This window comes from Chiloscyllium plagiosum, unplaced genomic scaffold, assembly GCF_037043375.1.
Source record: "Chiloscyllium plagiosum isolate Xiang-an unplaced genomic scaffold, Cpla_swu_hap1 HiC_scaffold_47, whole genome shotgun sequence".
NCBI classification, from domain to species: domain Eukaryota; kingdom Metazoa; phylum Chordata; class Chondrichthyes; order Orectolobiformes; family Hemiscylliidae; genus Chiloscyllium; species Chiloscyllium plagiosum.
The window spans coordinates 10,131,536-10,150,951 of NW_028270185.1; the positions used below are offsets into that span (position 1 = coordinate 10,131,536).

General features: G+C 42.4%; 1 protein-coding gene and 1 long non-coding RNA gene across 5 annotated transcripts in view; one reads left to right on the forward strand and one right to left on the reverse strand.

Annotated features, from left to right (window-relative positions):
* The window catches only part of LOC122542819 (uncharacterized), a 30,746-nt gene extending 26,223 nt beyond the window's left edge, over nt 1–4,523 (reverse strand). The window contains exon 1 of the long non-coding RNA XR_006309870.2: nt 4,488–4,523. This is a non-coding gene — a long non-coding RNA (uncharacterized LOC122542819). The remainder of the gene's footprint in view (nt 1–4,487) is intronic.
* LOC122542817 (neuronal PAS domain-containing protein 3-like) overlaps nt 1–19,416 on the forward strand; it is a 441,402-nt gene that overhangs the window by 217,341 nt on the left and 204,645 nt on the right. The gene's annotated exons all lie outside the window — the stretch shown is intronic.

Below are 19,416 nucleotides of genomic sequence, written 5' to 3' on the forward strand. Positions count from 1 at the left end.
GCTGATTGGCCAAGATGTTGCTATGGAGAAAGTAATGGCAGCTGTAAGCTCCCAAAGCTTTCTGGTAATTCCAGTTGGTGCAAAGGCTGAACACATTCCTTTTATTTACAGAGAACGGGTCCCTATTTATGGATGACTGTCACTTTAAGGTATCTTAAATTGGTTGTAAGTGTAGCTTTTGACGCACTTGGGATTTTTTAGTTAGTGCTGCCCAATCACAGAATTGCATTAATAATAGTTGTTTTGTTTTGGGATCTGCAGGTGTGGGCTTTCTGAGTGTGATCTATACCCTGTCTGTTATGACCAACCAGAGTAATGTGCTATTTGGTTTGACTGGACTTTTTGCTGGGTTGTATGACCTACTTATGTTGCACCAGCTCTGAAAATCTCACGCGAACTTCCTTAATTGTGCATCATGTGACAGGGTACCCCATTTCTGGAAAATTTCACTGCATTACCACAGCATGGGAATCAATAACACTGCAAAGCTTCCTTTCCAGACTTAATCTTTCAGACCACACCCCACCCCATCCTGTTTTCCACATAAAAATTGTTTTCCTAGCTACCGTCAGTTCTGAGGAAGCATCACTGGACTTAGATTTCTCTCCTCAGATGCTGCCAGAGCTGCTGAGCTTTTCTAGCAATTTCGGTTTCCAAAGAAGCAGGCCATTCAGCCCTTCGAGTCTACACTGCCCCTCTTTAGAGCATCCCACCACCAGCCCCATTTTCCTGTAAATCCCTGCATTTCCCATGGCTAGCCCACCTAGTCTGCACATTCCTGGACACTATGGGCAATTTAGCATGGAAAATCCACCCTAACCTGCACACCTTCGGACTGTGGGAGGAAACCAGAGCACCCAAGCAGACCCGGGGAGAATGTGCAAACTCCACATTGACAGTCACCTGAGGCTGAAATCCCTGGCACTGTGAGGCAGCAGTGCGAACCACTGAACCACCATGCCACTCCACAGTTTTTGTTTCTGATTTCCAGCATCCACAGTTCTTTTGGTTTTTAATTCTTCAGGAATTTTCTGTGCCAATATAATCCAACCGGAAGAAGTTAGGAGGTGCAAAATTTCAGTAAACAGCCCCATAACTGCAGGCGGCTGAACGTGGGGTTAGGGTGATGGGTTTGCTTCCTTTGCCTGAGATTTTGATCATCCCTTGCTCCTGTGTTTTATCCACTGCACACCCGGCTTTGAGCACAGTTACCCATTCCCACTTAATCCTAGGCTGAGTATCACATTATAGAACATAGAACTTAGAATATCACAGCGCAGTACAGGCTCTTCGGTTCTCGATGTTGCGCCAACTTGCGGAACCAATCTTAAGCCCACCTAACCTACACTATTCCACTCTCATCCATATGCCTATCCAATGGCCATTTAAATGTCCTTGAAGTTGGCGAGTCTACTACTGTTGCAGGCAGCGTGTTCCACACCCTTACTACTCTCCGAGTAAATAAACTAACTCTGAGCTCTGTCCTATATCCACCACCCCTCAATTTAAAGCTATGTCCCCTCGTGCTAGCCATCGCCATTTGAGGAAAAAGGCTCTCACTGTCCAACCTATCTAACCCTCTGATTAGCTTATACGTCTCAATTAAGTCACTTCCCAACCTCCTTCTTTCCAATGAAAACTGCCTCAAGTCCCTCAGCTTTTCCTCCTAAGACCTTCCCTCCATGCCAGGAGAAAGTGAGGTCTGCAGATGCTGGAGATCAGAGCTGAAAATGTGTTGCTGGAAAAGCGCAGCAGGTCAGGCAGCATCCAGGGAACAGGAGAATCGACGTTTCGGGTATAAGCCCTTCTTCAGGAATGAGGAGGGTGTGCCAAGCAGGCTAAGATAAAAGTTAGGGAGGAGGGACTTGGGGGAGGGGCGTTGGAAATGCCATAGGTGGAAGGAGTTTAAGGTGAGTGTGATATGCCGGAGAGGGGTTGGGGGCGGAGAGGTCAGGAAGAAAATTGCTGGTCAAGAAGGCGGTTCTGAGTCCTCAATATCCTCTTGCAAGGATGCCTGCCTTGAAGAAGTTTTCCTCCACTCTCTGTAAGTAACCCTACTGCGAATCCTCTTGCAAGGATGCCTGCCTTGAAGAAGTTTTCCTCCACTCCCTATAAGTAACCCTACTGCGAATCCTCTTGCAAGGATACCTGCCTTGAAAAAGTTTTCCTCCTCTCTCTACAAGAATCTCAGGGAGTCCCTCTCCCACTGCAACTCCCAGGTCATTTCCTCTGCCCTGCAGCTCTTCAACCATGTCCTGAAACAGACTCGCTACCTGTATTCCTGATGAAGGGCTTTTGCCCGAAACATCGATTTTCCTGCTCCTTGGATGCTGTCTGAACTGCTGTGCTTTTCCAGCACCACTCTAATTCAGAATCTGGTTTCCAGCATCTGCAGTCATTGTTTTTACCTAGTTGAATTTAACCCTACTGCAAATCCTCTTGCAAGGATTATCTGTGGAAAAGACCTTTGCTCTTCATCTTATCTATACCCTTCATGATTTTATAAACCTCTATAAGGTCACGCCTCAACCTCCCATGCTCCAGTGAAAAATGTCCCAGACTATCCAGCCTCTCCTTAGAATTCAAATCCTCCATTCCCGGCAACACCCTGGTGAATCTTTTCTGAACCGTCTCCACTTTAATAAAATCCTTCCTGTAATGGGGTGAAACCAGAGCTGGACGCAGTACACCAGACGAGGCCTCACCAATGTCCTGTACAACCCCAACATGACATCCCAACTCCTATACAGTCATGGACACATACAATATGGAAACAGACCCTTCGGTCCCATACATCCATGCCAACCAGATATCCTAAATAAGTCTAGTTCCACTTATGGCCTATATCCCTCTAAACCCTTCCTATTCATCTACTCATCCAGATGCCTTTTAAATGTTGTCATTGTACCAGCCTCCACCACTTCCTCTGGAACCTCATTCCATACACACATCACCATCTGCATGAAAAAGTTGTCCCTTAGGTCTCTTTTAAATCTTTCCCCTCTCATCGTAAACCTATGCCCTCTAGTTTAGGATTCCCCCGCCTGGAAAAAACCCTTGCCTGTCTATTTACCCTATCCATGCCTCTCGTGATTTTATAAACCTCTAAGGTCACCTCTCAGCCTCAGAGGCTCCAGGGAAAATAGCTTCAACGTATTCAGCCTCTCCCTATAGCTCAAACCCTCCAACCCTGGCAACGTCCTTGCAAATCTTTTCTTAACCCTTTCAAGTTTCACAACATCCTTCCTTTAGCTGGTAGATCAGAAATGAATACAGTATTCTAACAGTGGCCTAACCAATGTCCTGTACATCTGCAACATGATCTCCCAACTCCTATACTCAATGCACTGGCCAATAAAGGCAAGCATAAAAGTGCTGATAAGGTGAGATGACATTAAGTAAGGATGAGCTTGTCAGAAGCATCGACATGAATAGAACTTAATTGGGCCACACAGCTTGTCTTTGTGTTGGATAATGGGGAGCTAGTGACATATCCCTCTCCCTCATTATGGGCATTTAAGCGGGCATTGGATAGGCATATGGAGGATAGTGGGCTAGTGTAGTTTAGGTGGGCTTGGATCGGCGCAACATCGAGGGCCGAAGGGCCTGTACTGCACTGTATTCTTCTATGTTCTATGTTCTATATCGTTAATACCATTGGTCTATAGATCAGGACCCTAGATAATGTTCTGGAGATATGGATTTGAATCCCACCAAGACAGATGGTGAAATTTGAATTCGATTAAAAGAAATATGAACTTTTCTTTCGAAAGGTAGCCTAATGGTGATCACATAACCACTGTCAACTATTGTAAAAACCCATCTATTATCAGTAATGCCCTTCGGGGAAAGAAACCTGGTCTGGGCTACATGTGACTCCAGATCCACAGTAATGTGGATCACTGCCTTCTAGGCTACTGGGAATGAGCAATAAATGCTGATGTAGTCACAGCGATGCCAATATCCCATGCATTAAGTTCTTTTTTCAAAAAGATTCTATATAAATTGAATTTAGCCACATTATTAGCCACATTTATGTTTATCAAAATGTCTTCTGGAAAGCATCAAATGATTTCCAAATTGTACAAGTTACAGATGGGATAATTTAATGGTCTTTTTGTCTCTGGTGTCAGCTATGGCTCAGTGGATTGTACCCTTATTTTTTCATCACAAGGACCTGGGTTCAAATCCCAGGAGCGTGTGCACTACCAACTGAATCAAGATTAAATATAAGTCTGCCACCATTCTCTATTCCCTGAGGAAAAAGGACATACAGTCTGTGTTTACAGCATGGAAGCGGCCATTTGAATGTGCCTGTGCCGGCCCTTTCTGGAAAACCTTGTTTGTACGTTGAACTACTTGTCTGTTATATATTGTAAATTGGTTTCAACTAACTATAATGATCACTCATTTGAAAGAAACTCTCTCATCACATTTATGGAGCTTCCTAAGCGATGTGAACTGTGGCTCATTGGAAGGGCTCTTACCTTAGATGCTTGAAAATTGTGGGATCAGGACTTGAGTGCGCAGATCATGACTGATGTATTGGTGAAATACTGAAGAGGTGCTACATATCAGTAGTGTTGACCTTTGGAGGAGGTGGAAAAGATTCCATGGCACAATTTCTGAGGAAAACTGGAGGATTTCTCTCTGGCGTTTTGGCCTATATTATTCCGTCAATCATCATCACAGGAAAGAGGTCTCTGGTAAATTCTACAGTCAATCCACTTCAATGAACATCCAACTCATTGGTTGTGAAGTTTTTTTTACTGATGGGTGAGCTGCCTTCTTGAACCGTTCCATTTGAGAGCTGTTGGAGAGGAAAGTACATTGGGATGTCTTGTTGTCATGAAAGACATATATAAATGCAAGTCTTTCATTTGTGTTAGTTTAAGGATTGCTTACTACCCCATTTTGTTTCAAAATGCCACACCATCACCTTTTCAAGGGCAGCTAAGGATGGGCAATAAAAGCTGGTCAGCCAGCGGCATGAACCTCCAGCGAATGAATAAAATAAAAACTCTCTAAGCCTTTCCTCCTTTCTAATATGTCTTTCTAATATGTGAAGGGGTGAATAGTAATCATTAGTTATTCTTCGTTGTGGGATGTATGAAAATAAACACAAGGTTTTTGTAAAAGAATGTCAATTCAAAAATAACTTTAGGGAGGTAATATTGTGGCTTGGGGACAGGGTTCAAATCCCACCAGAACAGTTGGAATTTAAATTAAATTAAATTTGGAATATAAAACCGATCTCTGTAATAGTGACTATGAAATTATCATTGTTTTTTGTTGTAAAAACCCATCAGGTTCAGTCATGTTCTTTAAGGAAGGAAATCTGCCTTTCTTATCTGGTCTTAACGACATGTGATTCCAGGTCCGCATCAATGCATTTCACCCTTAACTGCCCTCTGAAATTGTCTTAGCAAATGAAACAATTCCAGAGTAGTTAAGGATGGGCAATATTCTAATATCAGAACCAGCTGGGATATCCTGAGTAGAGTCTGTACCAGCTGGCTTGCTAGTGTCCATCCAGGCTACTGATACCCTGTAAGGAATGGTGTCCAAACAATTCCTTCAGCAGAAAATAGGCTGTCTATTCATGAATTGTAAATAGATTTATTTTGTGTTACTTAATTGCTAATCGCATTACACCTGAGATATGTAATGGCCTGTTGTGTGAGATTAAGCACAACTCATTACCACTTTAGCTAAACACTGTTAAAAGTAAGAGTCCTGAAGGGTGGAGCTTACCTTATGATATCAGTTAACCCTTTCAGGTACTATCTTATACACTTTAAGGCTGCGATAGATTCTTCATCAAGAGGGTAATCAAACGTTGGGGGATAGGGCAGGAAAGTGGACATAAGGAATGTCAGTCAGCCATGATCCTACTGAATGGCAGAGCAGACTGAAGGGGCCGAATTGCCTACTCCTGTTCCTATTTTTTATTGTCTTAACAGGCAACAAATGCTGGCCTTGCCAGTGACACCCACATCCCATGAAGGAGAGAAAATGAGATAAGACCTTTCAGTGATTGTGTAGCATGCTCACTCACTAGCTAGGATCATCTGTGAAAACAAAAATGATCTATTGCCATTTATCTCAAGGTTGCTTTTGGGATCTTGCTGTGTGTGAAGTGGGTCTCTGATGTTACAATGGTGACTACACTTTGCAGGCATTTCATTGGCTTTAACATGCTTTGGGACGTCCAGAGCATGTGAAAAGTGCTGCACAAATGCAAGTCTTGTGGCCACTCCTGAAGAATAGTTGTTCAGAAAGACCTTCATCTTCACAGTCTTCAAAAGAGGAGAAGAGTGAGAGTACAAGAATTGGGAGAGATGGTGGCTTAGAGAGTTACAAATGGCGTGTTTTGAAAAATTACCCAATGGGAAAATAAGTAAAATTCATGAGTGACATACAGGGGTCCAACTCATCTCAAAATGGAGCTGCATTCTGAGATGTTCCAATTAATGTTTATTTTTCAATGGTTATTTGCTCTGGAACCTGTGATTTTTGTTTTATTACGTGGGATAGTGAGAATCTGTTTCCCCTGGGTCCTGAGTTCAACTGGGCTGGGGAAGGCAGAATCTCAAAATGAAGAGTAGTCCCACCTTTGACTGAGATGAAGAGAAATTTCTTCACTCAGAAGATTGTGAGTCTATGAAATTCTCTACCCTGGACAGTTGTTGGGTTGAACAGATCAAGAGACTTTTAAACTCTAAGGAATTCAAGGATGGGGACATCAATATATGAGCAGGAGTAAGCTCTTTAGCTCATCGAACCTGCCTTGCCATTCAATATGATCATGGCTGATCTTATAAAGAGGATCTATGAAAAGAAACTGGATTAGTTAGGATAATATTTGCTGGGGTTTATAAGAATAAGAGGGGAATCTCATAGAAATTTGTAAAATTCTAACAGGACTTGACAGGGTAATGGCAGAAAGGATGATCCTGGGAAGTTCAGAACCAGGTCATAGTCTAAGGATACAGGCCATTTAGGATTGAGATGAGAAATTTCTTCGCCTATAGAGGTAAGCCTGTGGAATTCTGTGCCACAGAAAATGGCTGATGCCAAAACATTGAATGTTTTTAAGAAAGAATTATATAAAGTTCTTTGGGCTAAAGGAGAAATCTTCTTTCAGTATCCGCCCTTGTCAAGTTTCTGCAGGATTTAAAAAATTTCAATGAGATCGACTCTCATTCTTCCAAACTCAGACAGATCATGGGTCCAACCTGTCCATCACAGGATACCACCCTCACGTCCGAGGGAACAGGCAGGAACGTGAGGTGGAGGTCAAAAATCAAGTGTGAACCTATTAAATGGTGGAGTGGGCTTGAGGAGCTGAGGAAAATCACCCTGCTTCTATTTTGTCTGTTCTTGTGAGATGAAAATCGGGCTCCTTGTGATGGTTTTTGTATATTCTAATTGCGATGAGGGCAGGTGTAAAGAGACGTATTCAGACCCCTGGCAACCACAGTGATGAATCAAAGCAGATACTCAGCACAACAGTTGCCCTTTTCACAGTCTGTCAGAAAAAAGCATTTGCATTTTGTTAACTAATTAAAATTAGACAGTGTTTGAGCTCTGTCACACAGCTGCAACCTTGGATGTGTTTACCATTTGCAAGAAGACAACTTTCCTCCTCCCCTGGAGAATTGAGGAATATTGCAGGCGGGGGAAAGACTGAATTTTGCTTTTTAAAGATAACAATCGACAAGAAGGCAATGATTTGAGTTTCTGTCAACATGGTTTAAATTTGGTAATGAATATGAAGGCCCAAATTGCCTGAAAGGTTTTATTGCTGGTGTTAATGTGAGAGGATTTGTGTACAGAAATAATGATGTCTTGGGACAGTGATATAGACTCTTCTGGTTACTGGGGTATTGGATACTGTCCTTGGACTCCTTATTGAAGGAACAATAACTTGCCACAGAGAGAACACAACAGTGATAGGAGTTGGATATCTGGTTTTCAACAGTGTCATAGAGTCATGCAGACCCTTCAATACAACTTGTCTATTCCGACCAGACATCCCAATCTGACCTCGTCCCATTTAATGGCCAATATCCCTCTAAATCCTTCCTATTCATAAACACATCCAGATGACTTTTAAATGTTGTAATTATATCAGCCTCCACCACTTCATCTGGCTGCTAATACCATACACGCACCACCCTCTACTTGAAAAAGTTGTCCCTTAGGTCTTTTTAAATCTTTTGCCTCTCACCTTAAACCTATGCTGTCTGGTTTTGGACTTCCCAATCCTCGGAAAAAGACCTTGGCTATTTATCCCATCCATGCCCCTCATGATTTTATAAACCTCAATAAGGTGACCTCAATTCACACTCGTTCTGCCCTTTCAAATTAGAGTGTTTTAAGAACCTCAGTAATCTTGTTAATATGTTAGCTCAGTTGGCTGGATGGTTGATTTGTAGTGCAGACTAATGCCAATAGCTTAGGTTATCTACACTACCTGAGGTTACCATGAAGGACTCTCCTTCTCAACCTTGCCCCTCACCTGAAGTATGGTGATCCTCAGGTTAAACCATCACAGGTTGTCTCTGTAATGAGAGCACAGCCCTCTGGGTCTGGCAACTTTGATACCGGCAATGGAACAAAAGCCATTTTGAAAGGGGCCTACCATGGAGCATCCAAATAAGCCACCCTTTCAGGCAGGAGGACCTTCGAACATAGAACCTAGAGTGTATCACAGAAACTAATTTCTATATCCCACCTTTCACAAAATTAAACATCAAAAGTTGCTAACACAAGTGTCATTGAACAAAATGTGACATTGCGCCACAGAACAGAAGCTGCTCCAATCCAGAAATCCAAAAACCAGAAACGCTGGCTGTCAGGAATCTTTTTGAGTGGGCCAAAGTCTTGGACTTGCTTCACTGCAACAAATCACAAACTAGTGAATGGGATGATCTTTATCATTATCCTAATATTCTTGCTTCTATTGCAACACACAAATGATGCCTGTTTTGGTGGGATCACTGCAGGAGGGAGGCAGAGGCAAGATGGATAAGAAATGATATTAAATTATTTCAAAATTAAAAATTTAAAAAATGAAAATTTTTTGATACATTGCCAAAAGAAGTTGCTGTGAGTTTATTTTTGAATGCTATCATAAAGAATCATTACCTCATTAGATTTTAACCAGTGTCTTAAAGCAAGAAAGAGAGAGGCTGCAAGGTTTAGGGAAGGAATTCCAGAGTTTCAAACTACACCTGAAGGTATGGCGTTCAATGGCAGAGCAACTAAAAACCAGGAACGCTCAAGAGAACAAAAGTGGAGGAGTTCAGGTATCTTGGAGGGATGCGAAGCTGGAGGAGGTTACAAAGAACGGAATAGCATGAGTTCAATTCCTATACTGGCTGAGGTCACCGTAAAGGTCCTACCTTCTTGTTCATGATACTCACTTCACTTTAATGAGAGTGGAACTATGGTGACCTTAGTTTGCAATGAAGGTTCACTAGACTGATCCCTGGGATGTCAGGACTCCTATGGGGAGAGCTGGGCCTGTATTCTATAGAGCTTTGAAGTGGTAATCTCATTGGAGCATATAAAATTCGTGCAGAGGCTTGACATGGTAGTTTGTATGGAAACCTATAAAAGTCTAATGGGACTAGACAAGATCAATGCAGGAAGGATGTTCTCAATGACTGGGGAATTCAGAATCATGGGTTACAGTATAAGGATATGGGGGTGGGCCATTCAGGATTGAGATGAGGAGACATTTCTTTACCCAGAGAGTGATGAGCCTGTGAGATTCTCTGCAACAGAAAGTGGTTGAGGCCAAAACATTTTCAAGCAGGCATTAGGTATAGTTCTTAAGAGCTACAGGGATCAAAGGTATAGGGAGAAAGCAGGAACAAGGTTCTGAGTTGGATGATCAGCTATGATTATATTGAATGGTGGAACAGGCTCAAAGTGCCAAATGGCCTTTTCCTGCTCCTATTTTATGTGTTTCTGTGCAGAAAGAATATTTCGCCCTGGCCTGGGGTGGGAGATGGCCTACAACCAGGAGACCAGTACTAGAAAAAGTGTTTGGCCATTGAGGATTCAGGTGAGGAGGAATTTCTTCATTTAGAGGACTGTGAATGTTTAGTCATCGAGTATGTTCAAAACAATGATTGACAGATTTCTGACCATTAAACATATTAAGGGAAATGGGGCTGTGGGTAAAATATCATTGAGGTCAAAGATCATCCATGATCTTATTAAATGATGGAGCAAACTCAAGGGATTGAATGGCCTGCACTTTCTCCTGATTCCTGTGGATTGGGTTGACACCATGGGAATTGATTGAATTCATTGCTGAAACCTCACAACTGCAGCATCAGAGAGTCATTGAAAACTGAAATTTAATTGGTCAGATTGATATCCATGTATGCAGCTGTTGTAAAGATTCATGTTCTCTGCTGATCACCATGTTGTATGGACCAATGGGAGATCCTCTTTTCAGGCAGAGATCTACAGGGTCTGCTTGGTCAAATAACCAGGGGTATAAATGTAAAGTGATTTGTAGAAAGATATGAGGGAATTAAATTTTTTCAGTCAAAGGGACCTCACTATCCAAAAAAGTGGTCATGATAGAAACACTAGTTTAAAACATGAACTTGAAGTACCACAGGTGACAAGGGAGGGGGATATGGGCCAAGAGCTAGAAGCTGGGATTGGGCTGGATGGCTTCTTCTTAGTTGGCACAGACAATGATTGGTTGAACTACCTCCTTCTGGGCTGTAATATTCTCCATGTCTCTATAACCTTATATCTCTGAGTTAAAGTCATTATCTTGGCTAACTCTTGAGATCACTTTACGGCTAAAAGTCCCTGCCCACAATATTGGGAATGTTTGAGACGTGTGTAACTCCTTTGTACCCAGCAATCAGAGGAGAGATTGGAGCTTGGTTCCTAGTTCCCAGATTTCCAAGTTCTCAAATGCTCATTTTGTTTTCCATCAGTTTGTTTCTCATTTCTCTGCATGTATCTTTACAGCTTTGCTTAACTAAAAAGAGAAGTCTTCTACTGTGTAAAACGCCAGAGTATCTACTGGTGAACTGAGTCAGTCAAAGAGTTGGAAATGTGTTTGGATTTGCAACAAGACTTGCAGCCAAGAGTCTGTTTTCTGACAAAGAATATTTATTTTTCAGCAAATAGAGCATTTAACCAACCACTATAGCAAACAGTCTACAGAGTCTATTTCAGCAACACACCTCAGCAAACCATCTACAGTCCAAAGAATCAGTATGCTTTTTGGGAGAGGTAGTGGTATAGTCCATAGTGATAATGTCTTTGGGCTAGTAATCTGAAGCCCCAGACTAATGTTCTGGGGATGCAAGTTCAAATACAACCACGTAAGCTGGTGGGTTTTAGGGGGTCTTGTGACACAGTAGTTATGTCCTTGAATTTAAGTCCCACCTGCTCCTGCAGTGTGTTTTGCTTTAGGCTGAGCAGATTCAATAGGTGAATGGCGTTCTTCTGCACATATGTCTTCTGGTCTTATCATTAAGTATATTCAAGTCAGCGACAGATTTTTAATCAATAAAGGAATCGGGAATTGTGGGGGAAAGGCAGGAAAATGGAGTTGAGAATGATCGGATTAGGCATGATCTCGTTGAGTGGCCTGCTTCTTCTCCTATGTCTTATGGTCCTACAGCAAGTAGCCTACAGTCTATTTAACCAGTTCACTACAGCAGTCTCGAGAGTTTGTTTTAAAAGCCTCAACTGAACTGCAGGAATTCTATTACTAGTAGTGCAATAAGATTGACGGGGAGGGGGAAATTACTCAATAATCTATATGCAGCCTGGGAAAATTACTGTCACAACTAGATCCATAATCTACAGGAGTTTGAAGTGCTGTAAGAGCACTTTGTGGCAGATGGAATACCTTTGGGGCATTGCTTCGGTACAGATGCTGTGTAATGAATCAAAAGAATAGAGAGAAGCCAGTGAGGAGCATAACATTTAATTTGGTGGAGTCTAATAAGAAACGTAATGTGCATTTATATAGCACCTTCAGGTAGTAAAACATGCTGAGGTGCATCACAGGAGCATTATCAGACCAAATTTGACACTGAATCATTTAAAGTGATCCTAGAGCATGGTCAAAAAGGCAGATTTTAAGAAGCATTTTGAAAAGGAGAGGCAGGGAGGTTTAGGGGATCAATTCCAGAGCTTTGGGGCCCAGGGAGCTGACAGCATGGCCACTAATGGTGTTGTGATGAAAGTTCAGGAATGCACAAGAGCCAGGAAGAGAAACAAAACTGCCTGAGCCTTCTCACCTGAACCTCCGTCGCTAGTTGTGGATTGTGAATGATGGGCAGACAGAGATAGAGCAACTGCACCATTAATTGGAAAATTAACCAGTTGGAAAGAGCAATAAAAGAGGTTTGGAGTTCAATAGCCAGCGCATTAGATGCGCTGATGACTGTGACACAATTTCTTTATTTTTTTCCCAGATTAAAGGCCCAGATGAAAATCCTGCACTACATAAAGGCAGCTGTGTATTAGTAATTAGCAGACTGGAGAGAGGCCAGCCCTCTGTCTGTCTCAATGTGTGTCCCTCTCAGTCTGTCTGTCTCTATCTCTCAATCTATCTCTATTTGTCTCCATCTAACTTTCTTTCTCTATATATCTATCTCTGTATATAGATATCTGTCTCTATCTGTTTCTCTCTCAACAGTGTCTCTCATTTTCTCTGTGTGTGTCTTTCCCTCTTTGACACTCGCTGTCTTTATTTCTCTCAGTCTGTTCTCTATTTAACTTCTTTCTCTCTCTGTCTCTCCCACTCTGGTGTTTTTTCTCTCTCTCTCTCTCTGTCATGGTTTCTATCTCTTTCAGTCTGTCTGTCTCTCTCTCTTTTTGTCTCTGTCTAACTCTTTCTCTGTTTCTTCCCCCTCTACCACCCATTTGATGTTCTCTTCCTCTGACCCTGTCTCTCTCCCCCTCAGCCTGAATGTCTCTTGGTCTCTGCTTCTCTGTCTCACTGTCTGTATCTCCCTTAGTCTCTCTGTCTCTGTCCTCTCCCCTCCCCCCATCTCTCTCCTCCCTACAACACCCATATTATTTCTTAGAAATTGAAGCAGATGTTGAAGGTGAATGTATTTAATTTTTTTGAAAAGAACTAGCAAGTTACTTCAGTGACTAAAAGACACTGCAAGTGGGAACGAACACCTACACCTGATTGAGTTGTAGGCAAAACTCAATGCCATTCATTTCAGCCACTTTTGTAATCACATATTACCCCTCACTGACCCCATCCAAAGCTCTCATTTTCAAATCCTGCCATAGTTTGGCATCCTTTACAGAAACGAATCTGAACTAGGTAAATTTTTAGGGAGGGAGTTCTGAACAAGGGGTTATAATTTTAGTAAAAGCAAAATACTGGAGATCTGAAAAGAAAATAGAAATGCTGAAGAAATTCATCAAGTCTGGCAGCATCTGTGGAGAGAGAAACAGAGTAAACTTTGAGTCGAGTTTGACTTTCCTTTAGATCATAAGACCTCACTGGACTTGAAATGTTAACTCTGTTTCTCTTTCCACAGACACTGTCAGACCTGCTTATCTTGTCTATTAATTCCCAGCATAAATTAGGATTATTGGGCACAATTAGGAAAGTGGAATTGAGGCCAAAAATCAAATCCATGAATCTTTTTGAATGGTGAAGCATGGTTGGATGGGTTGAATGGCCCAATCCTGCTCCTGTTTATTTTGATCTTATGCTACAAGGGTAGATATTTACTCAGCAGACCACATGGTTCTTTACCCCATTCTCATCAGCTGCATTGATGCTCACTGCTGAGGGAGTCTCCATGATGCCACTGGGGAAAAGCAGGAAATGGGGGAAGAAATTGCAGAGAGAAAGGACAGACAAGAAAATTAACTGGGAGTAGGATGCAGGTGGGTAGTTGTTTCGTGGAAAGAAGAGCCCAGCAAAAGCTGAATTAAACGATTAAATTTAAAATTGAAAACACACCATTAATGAGCTTTAAGGAGTAGAAAGTGAGGTGAATGTGCCTGCTGGCCTGTGTCTGACAGTAATGTTTCATCAACAATAAAACAGAGAAAGGTATGACAGTTTATAAATGCAGTGCAGTGTTTTATTGCTTGAAGCATGCTTGAGGTTAATCTGACATTGTTTGGCTTCTGAAAACATTGGGACTGCTATGCCAGTCAGTTTGAATTCCTTCATTACAATTTTTCTGTGTGTATGTGTTTATCTTTTGTCTGCGCGTATGTGTTGGGCTGTGTGGGTTTTGTCCCTGGGTGTTTTGTCTGTTTTATATATGTCTGCATATGTATTTGTTTATATGTCTGTATATGTGTTTGTGTGGATGCATGTTTCTGCCTTTGTGTATCTCCCTGAGTGTCAATGTGTCTTTCTGTTTTGTGTGTTTGTGTTGTGTCTATGCCTGTGTGTATATTGTACGTGTGAATACTGGTGATTTCATCCTCAGTAACACTCAACACTGGAGATCCCAGGGGTGCGTACTCAGCCCCCTACTGTACTCACTGTATACCCATCACTACGTCACCAAATACCAGACTAATACCAATTACAAGTTCACTAATGACACCACTATAGTCAGTCGAATCACAGATGGCAACAAAACAGACTACAGATGGGAAGTGGAAGAACTGGAAGAATGGTGCACTGAGAACAACCTAGCTCTCAGTGTGGCAAAACTAAGGAGCTTATTGTTGACTTTCGGTGGGATGTTACTCATGCCCCCCTACACATTAACAGCACAGAGGTGGAATAAGTGGAGAGTGTCAAGCTCCTGGGAGTGGTCGTCCACAACATGTTTTCTTGGACTCTTCATGTGGAGACCCGCTGGTAACAAAGGCCCAACAACGTCTCTTCCTCAGGCAGCTGAGGAAATTTGGCATGACAGCGAATACCCTTAACAACTTTTATAGGTGCATCATCGAGAGCATTCTGTCTGGATGTATCACTACCTGGTATGGCAACTGTACTGTTCAAGATTGGAGACGGTTACAGAGAATGGTGAACTCGGCCCAGACAATCACAAAGGCCAACCTACCATCTATAGAATCCATCTACCAGGCCCACTGTCAAAGAAAGGCCAACAGCATTCTCAAAGATCCTGAGAATGTTTTTCTACAACCTCTACCATTGGGGAGAAGGTACAGAAGCTTGAACACACACGCCAGCCGGTTTTGAAACAGTTTCTACTCTACTTTTAGAATACTGAATGGACTCTCAAACTCTTAACATTTGCCTTTACCTATGTTTTTGTTTTGCCGCTATTTACCTATTATTTACTTATCTAGGCTATTTATATATGTGATCTGCCTATATTGCTCGCAAGATAAAGCTTTTCACTGTGCCTCGGTACATGTGACAATAAATTCAATTCAATTCTGTCTGTGGCTATATGTGTGTTTGTGTCTATGTCTGTGTTGTGTCTATATGACTAAGTATATACTGTGCCTCTGAACGCTGGTGTTTGTGCATTTGTTTGTGTGTGCATGTCACTGTATGTCTGTGTCTTTGTGTGTTTGGGTATATGCATTTCTATGTGCTTGTTTGTTATGGTCTGTAGGTTTGTCTGTGACTATGTGTGTTATATGTCTGTGGCTTTCTGTGTCTACGCCTATGAATATGTCTGTGTGTGTGTGTATGTCTGAATGCGTGTGTGTCTGTGTACCTATTTGCGTCCTAATTGAGGAGATCTGGTAAATTCCGTAGCAGTCCATTTGATCTCATTTGGGGAACCAGTAATGCCAGGAACAGATGAAAAAGTTAAAACTATTAGCTCCCCGCCCCGGGAGACTAGTTTGTTTTGTACAGGCAGCGAGAGCAAACGGCAGAGGCGACAAGACTCGGCTAATTAAGTCATTGCGACTGCCTCATTCTGGCAGAGCAACTGGGGGACGGCATTTTGTGTGTATGTGTGTGTTGTTTCCCTGAGAGGCTCATGATACCTATGGCAAAACGCTTGTCACTTTTTATAAGCGATGGTCCTGCCGTTCTCTGTCACTCCATTTCCCCTCCCCGCAGCCCTGGGCTCCATGTCAACTCCCCAGCCACAGCTATTGATGGCGGTGTCACGGCTTCCGCACACAGATTACTCTGGGGAACCGCACGGCGTAATATGAGATCTCATTCCCAGAGATTTAGATGCATGGCTCTCTTGTAAGTTTACAGCACCAGCAAAATAATAGAGGAATTAACTTAGCTGTGGTTAAAAATTAAACAAAACGCATCAAGCTACTCAATAAAAAAAGACAGCGACCTTGCTCCTCGTCTACAGAAGAAGCTTTTGTTTTAATTTTCTGATAGAATTCAGACGCCCACTCTTATTTCCAAGGAAGAGCAGGGGAGTTCTCCCTGGAGTCTTTGCTAATATTTATACCTCAATACTTAACAAGAAAACAGATGTGGATGGTCAGTTTTCGTACTTGATGTTCGTGAGAGCTTGCTGTGCGTTCCCAGGGTCCTCGGAATCGGAAGCGTAAACTCTGTTTCTCTTCACACAGATCCTGCTGAGTTTCCCTAGCACTTTGTGTTTGTTTCACTTTGCAGTCATTCTGAGGTTGTGAGAGGCGCTACGTCAATGTAAGTTTTCATTGCTTCAAATCTTCTTGTGCTCGTTCCTTTCCCCACCCCCTCTAAGAATCAGAATGGAGTCTGTTTTCCACTGCAGGCGGTCTCTAATTACAGTGTTCACCGGATCGGCAAGTCTTCTTGAGGCTGATCGACCTCAAGATGCATCGCACAATCACAGACAGGGGTATTTTCTGCCCCCTGTTAAATTTCCTCCAACCATAAAAGCCGAAGGAGAGATTTAACGAGAGTTTAAAAATACGGTAAGTGATGGAATAAGGAGAATCTGTTTGCAGGAGCAGAAGCAGCAGTAACCAGAGAACATAGACTTGGGGTGATTGACAAAAGAACCAAAAGCGCAAGCAGAAACCTGTTTAACGCAGAGAGTTGTTAGGAATTAGAACTGGAGAAAGTGACGAGGCAGATTTCACAGTAACTTTCAAAAGAGTATTAGGTTGAACGGGGAAATCTTGTAGGACTGTGGGGTAAATGAGCAGAACAGTTGGACAGCTCATTCACATTTTACACGGAATGACCCACTTTATTCACAGAATGTGTACATTGTTGCCTGGTCCAGCATTTGTTGCCTGTCCCTAACTGCCCCCTGAGAAGTAAGTGGCAGGCCACCTTCTTGATCCACTGCAATTTGTGTGGTGTAGGTGCATGTTTCAGGGGGAGAAGTTAAGATGTGGATCCAGCAACAAGTGGCAGCTTGCTGTGCACATGCTGGCTCCCACCTCTTCTAAGTTACAACAGTGACTGTACTTCTTGGCTGTTGAGACCTTTAAGGTATCTGGTCCTCATGATAGGCATTATAAAGCAAGTCTCTCCCTCAAGTGCCCATCCAATTTTGAAATTATTAATAGTCTCTGTGCCCTCCCCACCGACCTCTCATTTTGCTACTGCAATTTCAAGAACCTCTTCAATTCTCTTCTGGTCTATATCACTGCAGGAGTTTCTCAAGGTAGTGTCCTAGGCCCATTGATCTTTGGCTGCTTCATCAGTGACCTTCTGTCCATTGTGAGATTAGAATTGGGCAGGGTCACTGATGACTGCACAATGTTCAGCACTATTCACGATTCCTCAGATACTGAAGCAGTCCATGTGCAAAAGCAGCTCCAACAAAACCCAAGAAGCTTGACACCATCCAGGACAAAGCAGCCTGCTTGATTGTCATCACATTCACTGCTTCCAACATTCACTTCCTCCACTGTGACACTCAGTAGCAGTAATGTGTACCATCTACAAGATGCACTGGAACAACTCACCTCCAGTCCTTCGACAGCACCTTCCAAACCCACAACCTCCACTCCCAGATGAACAAGGATAGTAGGTTAATGGGACACCACCCCCTGCAAGTTACTCTCCAAGCCACTCATCATCCTGAGTTGGAAATATATTGCTGTTCCTTCAGTCTTATTGCATCAAAACCCTGGAATTCCCTCACTAACAGCCTATGTTCAGTAAGAATGCAGCTCACCACCATCTTCTCCAGGGCAAGTAGGTATGGCCAATAAATGCTGGCCCAGCCAGCAAAGCCATGTTCCGTGAATGAAGGAATTAAAATGATACATTTTTAGCATATGGTGTAGCATCCACATTTCACAGACCTTACTTCCACAGACATTAATGTCCTGAATAAGTTTTTAAGACTGATAGGAAAGTTGATAGAATGTAGCATCTTATGAGCGCTTTTCCTTTGTTACAAACTAGAATCTTGTTGTTAACATACCCTTCATCTTCACAAAATTACTCTGGCTATTTCCATCCTTCTTCTGACTTTGGCATACCATCTTCTGTCCTCAGTAGCTAAGTTGTCTGGACGGCTGTTTTTTAATGCAGAGTGACAGGACCAGTGTCAGTTCCTACACTGGCTGAAGTTACCATGAAGGTCTCTCTTTTTTAACCTCTCTCTTCACCTGGATTGTGGTAACCCTCAGGTTAAACCACCACCAGTCGTCTCTCTCTTAATGAGAGAGCAGCCATGTGGTCCTTGAGGACTGTAGTGACTTCACAAATATATCTTCCTGTTCTAGTGTGACACCATCTACTTCAATCATCGCTTTTGATTCTTCAGATATAATGCTTCAACTGACCTTCTGTCATTTTGGTATTCATACAACACAGTCCACATGCTGAACTTTTAGATTTTATTTGATCTATGGCAATTTCTACAGCTTTCTATTGCTATCCTGCAGGAGGTACTTATGACTTTGACTGGTATCTCTCTGTGTTGGGGTTTAGCTCTAGCTTCACAATGACAAAGCCCTAGCAATCCTTGGCTGTTGTCAGGCAGGTGTACCTAACGCAGAGGTTGGCAGAATGTCAGAGATGGCTTGTCGGCACTGCCAGCTAATCCCCCATGCCTTCTTTCGTGTAGAGTCTGATGAACCCCGAGATATGAAAGTACAGACTCAAATAAATGTCTCTTAAAATAATGTATTAATTGGAAGCAAGACAAGAGAGTGAACAAGTTCCAGAGGGAGTATTGACAGCCACTACATAAGCTGATGAGTTGGAGGTTTTGTAGGACTTTCAACAGAACTCTTAGAAAACAGTCTACTTCACCGGTGGGCTGCTTTACCCAGCAAGCATAGGGAATGTACTGCACCAAATTGTTGACAGAGTCTACTTAGAAGAAGTTTGTATGAATTACAGCAAACTGAACCTGCTTAGGGAATGAACTGCACTAAAAAATCTACAGTGTCTACTTAGAAGGAGTCTCGACGAACTACAGCAAACAGAACTCATGACTGAAAATACAGCAACATCCCCTGATTAGTGATTTCTGTAACAAAACACAGTTTAACAAAAGCCAAATCATACTGTGT